At 43.3% G+C, this 8,315-nt stretch overlaps 1 long non-coding RNA gene across 1 annotated transcript in view; it reads left to right on the top strand.

The window, feature by feature from the left end:
- The window catches only part of LOC109319762, a 29,263-nt gene extending 21,219 nt beyond the window's left edge, over positions 1–8,044 (top strand). Inside the window, exons 2-3 of the long non-coding RNA XR_002103618.1 lie at positions 1,350–1,381; positions 6,317–8,044. This is a non-coding gene — a long non-coding RNA (uncharacterized LOC109319762). The remainder of the gene's footprint in view (positions 1–1,349; positions 1,382–6,316) is intronic.
- Positions 8,045–8,315: the final 271 nt, after the last annotated feature.

An 8,315-nucleotide genomic window follows, 5' to 3' on the forward strand; every position in this document is an offset into this window, starting at 1 on the left:
TGTTTAGGGTGGGGGTTTAAAGTCCTCCCTAATCAGAGCATCCTGCCAGGGCTCAGTACTGAAGAAAGGAAGGGAGAGTTGCTCTAGCGCCCCCTGGCTTCTAGCCTGAGCCACAGTAGGCACGTGCCTGCATTTCCTCAGTCCAGAATGTCTGTACAGTTGCAAACCGGTTCAACCTAGGCCGGTTAGACTAACCTGCAAAGACTGAATCAATTCAGGCTTTTTAAACGTCTATCCCTAGCCTAGTTGTCATAACCTTTGTCATGATGGCTTCCCCACCTTGCCTCTTGCCCTAAGTAAATCCCACTGGCTGCTGGAAAAAGCCCAGTTATAAATGGGTTAAGGTTTCTGTGATTTATATCACTGGTTTTCTTTCCTTCCCCTGGTTCAGGTTAACACTTTCTTAATGCCACCTCCCCATGGAAAGAGAGAAAGGAGAAAAAAATGAGTTGTGAAGTAAGTGTAGCTCAGTCAGGCATAGCAGATTCCCTAGGAGAAAACTCTAAAAGGAAATGCAAGTTACTTCTGCAACAGCTTAAGTGGAGAGAAGACAGAGAGTTCAAATACTTCAAGGTGTTTACCTCTGCAATGTTTGAAGTGCTACAGCTTCTCCAGTGGAGAAAAGATGTGCACAGTTCCTTTAACCACAGCCAGCAAAGCAGCACTTGCTCCATATTGCCACAGGGAGAAAAGCCAATCTGAAAGCATCCTTTAAAATTTGCCTGTGCTCAGCAGATTGACACCATTGTTCAGAGCAGTAGCATGCAGCTTTGAAGCGCTACAGGGCCTTTACATTGCTGAATGGGCTTATGGAGAGATGCCACGTACTTGCAGCAAGGTGTTCTGATGCCGCATTACCTTGACTTGCTATCACTGTTTGCTGATACAGTATAACAACAAGGATATCACAGTGTTGGGGAGCCAGGCTAGGACTATTTGTGTCCCCCTGAAACTCAAGAGTTCTGAATAACTCTTCTCCATCCTTGTTCCCTTTCTGGATGCAAGGACAAGAGAAGAAAAGGTGAAAACTATGCAAGGCTTCAATGCATTTGCACTGCCATCCCTAGACTGCAGGGTCTGATGGTCTACTCCTAGCACCTGGCAGAGTAAGAACACCTCTGTTCGTACAAAGTGATACCCTGATGACCACATTAAGGGACTGAACGGATACAGAATGGAAGTGGCTGATTTAGGCTTAGCCTGCTGTTTGCAGCATGGTGCTCTGTTGAAGCTGAGAGGATCAAAACTAAGGGTAGCAAAGTTTGGTCATCCCATGAGATGTTTCACTGTTTTGAACATTTTTCTAATTCTGAAGCAAAATAAAAAAGTGAAATCTCAATTTTTTTCAGGAACTGGAAGTTTCCAAAACAGTGTGGATCAGGTCAGTATACATCCCAGAATAATAGAAATGCAGGCTTGGACTGGACCTCAGGAGCTCATCTAGACTGACGCCCTTCCCTGAGGCAGAATCATGGCTCCTTAGAACATTTAGAATGCCGACAATTTAGTTCCAGGTTTGATCTTTGTTAATAACAATTACATTTTCAAATAACAAAATGGAGATTGCACCCAAGAGTGCTAAAGGAACTGTCAGACACCATAGCGTGGCCACTGGCAAGGATAGTTGAGAATTCGTGGCACTCAGGCAAAGTACCTGAAGATTGGAAGAGGGCCAATGGGGTGCCTATCTTCAAGAAAGGGAGGAAGGAAGATCCAGGAAACTACAGGCCAATCAGTTTCACTTCAATCCCAGGAAAGATCTTGGAAAAAATTATCAAAGGAACCATTATCGATAGGCTAACAGGAGGCAACATTCTGATGGATAGCCAGCATGGGTTTGTTGAGGGCAGGTCTTGCCTGACAAATCTCATTTCCTTCTATGACCAGGTGATACATCACCTGGACAAAGAAGAAGAGGTTGATATCATATATTTGGACTTTAAAAAAGCCTTTGACCTGGTGTCCCATGATGTCCTCATGGAGAAATTGGGGAACTGCAGCCTTGACTACCCTATAGTCCAATGGCTGGGGAGCTGGCTCCGAGGTCAGACTCAGAAAGTGATAGTTGATGGAACCGAATCATCATGGCACTCAGTGACCAGTGGTGTCCCCCAAGGCTCCATTCTCGGACCTGTACTTTTTAATGTCTTTATAAATGATCTGGACTCTGGCATCAGAAGCAGATTGGCTAAGTTCGCTGATGACACCAAACTATGGGAAAGAGTGTACACACTTGAAGATAGGCTGGTGATCCAGGCCAACCTCGATAGGTTTGCAGGGTGGGCAAATAAAAACCTGATGGCATTCAATATGGAGAAATGCAATGTGCTCCACCTTGGGAAAAAAAACCCTCATCACACATATAGGCTTGGCAGTGCTACACTTGCTAGCTTCATGACCAAAAGAGACTTGGGAGTCATGACTGACCACAAGACAAACACGAGCCACCAATGCCATACCACAGCCAGCAAAGCAAACAAAACACTGGCTTGCATCTACCGATGCATCTCAAACAAGACCCAGGAAAGCAGCTTCCCACTGTACTTGGCCTTGGTGAAGCTGCAGCTGGAGTACTGCATCCAATTATGGGCTCCACAATTCAGAAAGGATGTGGAGAAGCTTGAAAGAGTCCAGAGTAGAGCCATGTGCATGATCAGACAGCAAGAGAGCAGGCCTTATGAAGACAGGCTGTGAGCCATGGGACTCTTCAGCCTGGAAAAGCATAGGCTCTGGGGTGACTTGGTTGTCAAGACAAGGTCCAATGGTCACAAACACCTAGAAGACTGTTTCAGGCTGGATGTAAGGAAAAATCTCTTTACTGTCTGAGCCACCAAGGCCTGAAATAGACTCCCCCCAGAGGTGGTGCAAGCACCTACTCTGGACACTTTTGAGAAACATTTGGATGCTTATCTTGCTGGGATCCTTTGACCCTAGATGACTTCCTGCCCTTGGGCAGGGGGCCGGACCTGATGATCTTATGAGGTCCCTTCCAGCCCTAATGTCTATGAAATCTGTGAATCTTTTAAAGTCTGTTTTTCCAACAGTCTTTCAAAAACAACTTTTTCCTAGGAAGAGTTTTGGTTTCAACACATCTATATGTACCGTTGGAAAAATATGTTGTCAAAAAATTCCTAACAAGTTCTGGTAGAGGCCAGTTTAGAGTCTTTCAAGCTTTCCTTCCCCCAGCTCCATTTCCTGCCCTCTAAACCACTTCCAGCTGCAGCCTTGTAGCCATGTAGCAGTCCTCTTAAGGGAGTCTGTCAGAGCCTCTCTTATCACTGGTCCTAAGGGTTTGCTTCAACGTGATGCAAAATGATCTAGGCTTCTTGCAAGGACCACATATGCTGCTTCTGAGCATGCACACCAACTATGTAGCAAACCTGAGACCTATATTAGGATCACACTGCCATGAAATTATCTTTCATACGTCTAAATGAATAGACATCATTAACTAGATTTCAGCCTAACAAGAGACATGTAAGTGCTTTAAGTGCTCTGTGCCCACTGGTTAGTAGGTGGCACATACTGCAGTGTGAAACTGCAATACTATAGGCAAAGACTCCCTAACTCTGATGGATGTTGTACATCACATCAGTTGCTCTGCAGGAACATGCAAGGTTTTCCATTGGACTTATATTTTCAACCTCCACATAATGAGAGCAGTGAAAGAGTCAATGGGAGCTAATCTTACTTGGATGCAATATAATTAATTTTAAATAACTTATTTAGTGAAATTGTAATGATCAGCATTATCTCCCCTGATGTCAGGCCTATTAGTTTTATGGTGCCTGAGGGTGTGAAACAGAAAAGAACTGTAGTCAGTAATAGGCACAAGTATGTCATGTGCAGCACTTAAATAGTCTGCCCTCTCTCTTCCTTCTTGTCATCTATTCCTTTGACTTCTGGCACATATAGAGGAACTACTGGTGATCAAAGTCAGTTCAGTCACTTATTACCCATTGTGAATAGTATTAAGCAGAGTTTAATTTCAGCTGCTGAAACATGGTACATGGCAGGTATTTTGATCCATCATATCTCACTCTAGGTTCCATTAAAACTACATCCAATTGGATCCCAACTTGTGGTGTTCAGGACAGCACCCACAGAGTATGTCACAAATAACCAGCAGGGAAAAAAAGACTGAAAAAGTCAGTGCTATGGCCAGATTCAATCCCACCCATTAGACACCTAAGTGGAGTTAGGCTCCCAAGCATGAATCTATTACACAAGACTCAAATCCCTGAAAAGCAAATAATACAAAAGGCGTGTGGGTCCTCCTCCTTGCCCCTTTTTGTGACTCAATCTTAAGGGTAAGATAAACACGAGCCACCAATGCAATACCACAGCCGGCAAAGCGAACAAAGCTCTGGCTTGCATCTACCGATGCATCTCAAACAAAACAGGTGACTCAATCTTAAGGGTAAGATGCCAGCATGTTACAAAAGTAATATTAATGGATTTTCAGAACTTGAACAGGGTAGAATAGAATTGCACTCAGAAACCTAAGTTGACTTAGATGCCTAATAGGTGGAATAAGATTTGTCCCTTTAAGTTTCAATATAAAGGCATTTTTCTTCCTAACATTCAGGTGCATAGAAAAACAGGTCAAGAGGCCTTATTTATAGTCCCAGGTTTCATCCACACATGGATCTTCCCTTCCCTGCAAAAGATAGGAAAGAAAGCTATTTTAGCAAAGCTAGCTCTTGGACATCACAAAGGACTTAGTATTTGCCGTCTGCCTCTTTACACTAAAGAATCTTCATACTAAACAATCCCCTCATAGATAAGCACTGGCTGAGAAGTCACTGGCAGCATAGCTACAGTGAATACAAGCCGCCAGAAATCTTCAGTGTTGCAATGGTTTGAGTTTGGAGGCAAAAGGCCTCATGGGCTAGGGACAGACATTACACATAAACTGGTTTAAATGATCAGAAAATGGTTTAAACCTGTAACACAACAGATGTTCAGTGCACATAAACCAGTTTGAAAATGGCTGAAACCAGTTTGAGATAAACCTGGCTGAATGTAGTATCAAACTTAACTGATTTGGGTGAAACCAGTTTATGCAATGTTTGTCCTAGATCCCTTGCTGGTTTAAGTTAAATCAGAATCCTCCAGCATCCCAGATGCCTTGCTGGGTGGGGCACTGCTCTCTGCTCCACCCCAGCAGAGCTGGCCTCTCCCTTCTGCTCCCTGGCTGCAGCTCCACCACAGAGTACAGGTACAGGGCATCTGCCTGGCTTCCTCCTGCCTTACCTCCCCCGCCACACTTCCTGCTCAAGCAAGGATTCCCCCTCCCCTCTGCCTTACACAGAAACCTTGCAGCATTAGCTAGTGTACCACATGCTGGCTACAGTCCGTGATGTGGGAGAGGGGACAAAGGCAGACAGGACAGTGTCGGCTCAGGGCTTTGTGGAGCTAATCAACAGATAGCTGGTAATTGTCCCTCCACTCCTTCCTTAGAAAAAGTTGTTTAAGAAGAGCTTGAACTAATGAGAGAAGCTTTTGTTTTGTTGATGGGCTGATAAACACTGAGTTAGGGGTGATAAACACTATGTTATCAACTCCCTGCTGAGTTGCTATGGGGGGAGCCCCTTCCTAATCAGAGTGTCCTGCCGGGCCCTGGCCATGTTAACCCTCAGCTCAGCAGTGTGGAAGGGAAGGAAGGGCTGCTTTAGTGCCCCCCAGCTTCTAGCCTAAGCCACTGCAGGCATGTGCCTGCATTTCTGGAATGAAAAGGGGATGTCTATCCACCTCCAAATTGGTTCAAGCTTTACAGGTTAGACTAACCTGCAAAGATTGAATCAATTCAGGCTCAGGGTTTTTGAACTTCTGTCCCTAGCCACACTATCTGAAGCCTGCTGAAATCCTTTCGCCTGTGGCACAAGGCCTCTGGAAGCTCCCCTTTGGGGCCTTGTACCACCTGCTGCAAAGGAAAATGTTAGCATTTCACCTTTCCTTGTTACTTGGACCTTACTCAGCCCTAACTCCATCAACCTAAGATGATGGTTTGAGCTGAAGAAGTATCAGACAGGTCCAAAACTGAACTACACATTCAACAGAGACTCTGTTACAAATATTCCTGATCCTAGCTCCCATTTGCTGCTGAAAACAGGACATGATCACTTGCTCATTCATCTCAGGATAAGCAGTTACTTCCTCAGAACCCTTCTCATGGTCACTAGTGTCACGAGACCCTAATAGCTTCATCCACTCCCTGAGTTTGCATGCACCTTGCATTATCTATGTGCTGTAGTCAGACATTTATAGGTCTGGTTGAAGTGCTTCTCCTTCATATGTAACTGTACTCCCAGAGGCTGTTGGAAGGCTAAAAGACTGCTTCTCCTCTGAATTGGAGAAATGGTACCATCACATCCAGCAGAGCAGGGTTTTGCTTTTAGCTGAATCCAGTCACTGACTACAGTGACAAAAGTAAGTTGCTTGCTCATTTTACTTCTATAAACAATGCAGGACCCACTCAGCCAAGCAAGAATGAATCAGATTCAGTTTCCTCTGGAAATTTTCAATACAATCATTTGCTAAATTCCAAATCAGTTTATGCTTGTGGAAACCTACATAAGGCAGAGTTCAACAAGAAGTCATTAGAGTCATACAGGTACAACTGCAGGTCCACCTTGGTCACTGGAACTTTTATAATGATAATGTCCAGAGAAGGAAAACAAAAATCCCCAGTCTTGCTTTCAGGCATCAGCTCAAGTGAAAATGAGCAAATTAAAGCCACCTTTTATTTGTAAATTGAGTGTAATTCATGAATGAAAGACAGCAAACATGTAACCCACTTTCAAAAGTATAATGACAGTTTATTCATGTATTTTGGAGTTTGGATATTTTTTATGCACCTGCTGATAGAAAAGTAAATACAACGTGATTTGTGTGATGGCAGCACAGGCTCCTGCTGAGAGCAGGGTCCTATGAGTCAGGCATTATGGAAACACAGAGTAAGCCCCTTCTCAGAAGGGCTTAAAATCTAAATAGGCAAGAAAGACATGTTGTGGGAGAAAGGCCATTTCTTAGCCCCATTTTACATAATGGATAATTGAGAGATTAGGTGAAGTCACACAGGGATTTTAGGATACAGCTGGGAAATGAACACAGCTCATCCAAATCCAAGTCCAGTGCCTCAGCTATATAACCATCCTTCCTCCCTGTTGCTGTCCCATTTCCCATGCATGCTGTTAGTATGCACTCTGTGCCATTATACTATTATCATCATCACCATCCAGAATGAGACATACAGGGCAAACAACAATAAGCTCTTCTGGAGAGGCTCAAATGTAGCCTGCTACCATTTCACATGAGCTATAATCATATTGCATTGAAGGCAATTTCTATATTTTATTATTTGCACAGTGCCCATGGCTGTAGCACCTGGAGCACATCACATTCAATTTGAAAGCAAACCTATCTAACAGATACCAGTCACCATAATGGATGATGCAAATAAAAGCGTATGCTGAAGCCAAGCCATGCTGTGATGAGACTATTTGAAAGGCTTAGTGAAAAGTAACACTAAATCATGTCCTGAATAACCACCATCTCTAAGAAATACAAGACAAAGCAAAAAATACTTGTCCCTTTGAGTGCCCAGCCCCGTCCCCATTCTGAACTGAGCTTTACCAGAATCATTATTTGAAATTTCCAAGAGCTTCTATTCTTGTTGTTAACTCCACATTCCTGCTTTCATTTAGAGCCTTTTTTAAACAGGTGCAGTGATATCTGAACAGGTGCACTCTCTGCAAGGAGGAATTATTTAGTAATTCCTAAGGAATTGTTAGAACAAGCTAGAGATTACAGTCACCATTATCAGGAGAACTGGAACTTACATAAAGGGATTCTTGCTGTTCTGAACTCTGTAAGGACATCTCTGAGAACAAGCCCTAGGGAAAAACCGTGAGGCTCATGGAGTTTTGTCAAAATTGGCAGAGACCAGAATAACATAAAGCACTTTTTAATATATATTTTACTGTCCCAAACTCTTACACATTGAAAACTATTTTATTGTACAATAATACAATTATACATGCACATTTTTGCCTCTGCTTCACGCTAATTGCTACTGAGTGATCAGACACAGCAGTTAATGCCCTGAACTGTTCTTTGCGAATGTCTTTAACAATCGCCAGTACTAAATGTATCCATAAACAAAGAGCAAATGTATGTGATTTCACTCTGAATAACTTTTATTTTACAAATAGGAAAAGCAGCAGAAGAAAAAAGAAACAGAAATCGCCATGAGTCAGAGCACAACACAGCTCCCTTCTCTGACATTAAAATCCATTCCACCCAGTGACATA

This window comes from Crocodylus porosus, unplaced genomic scaffold, assembly GCF_001723895.1.
Source record: "Crocodylus porosus isolate Cpor-Errol unplaced genomic scaffold, CroPor_comp1, whole genome shotgun sequence".
NCBI lineage: Eukaryota > Metazoa > Chordata > Crocodylia > Crocodylidae > Crocodylus > Crocodylus porosus.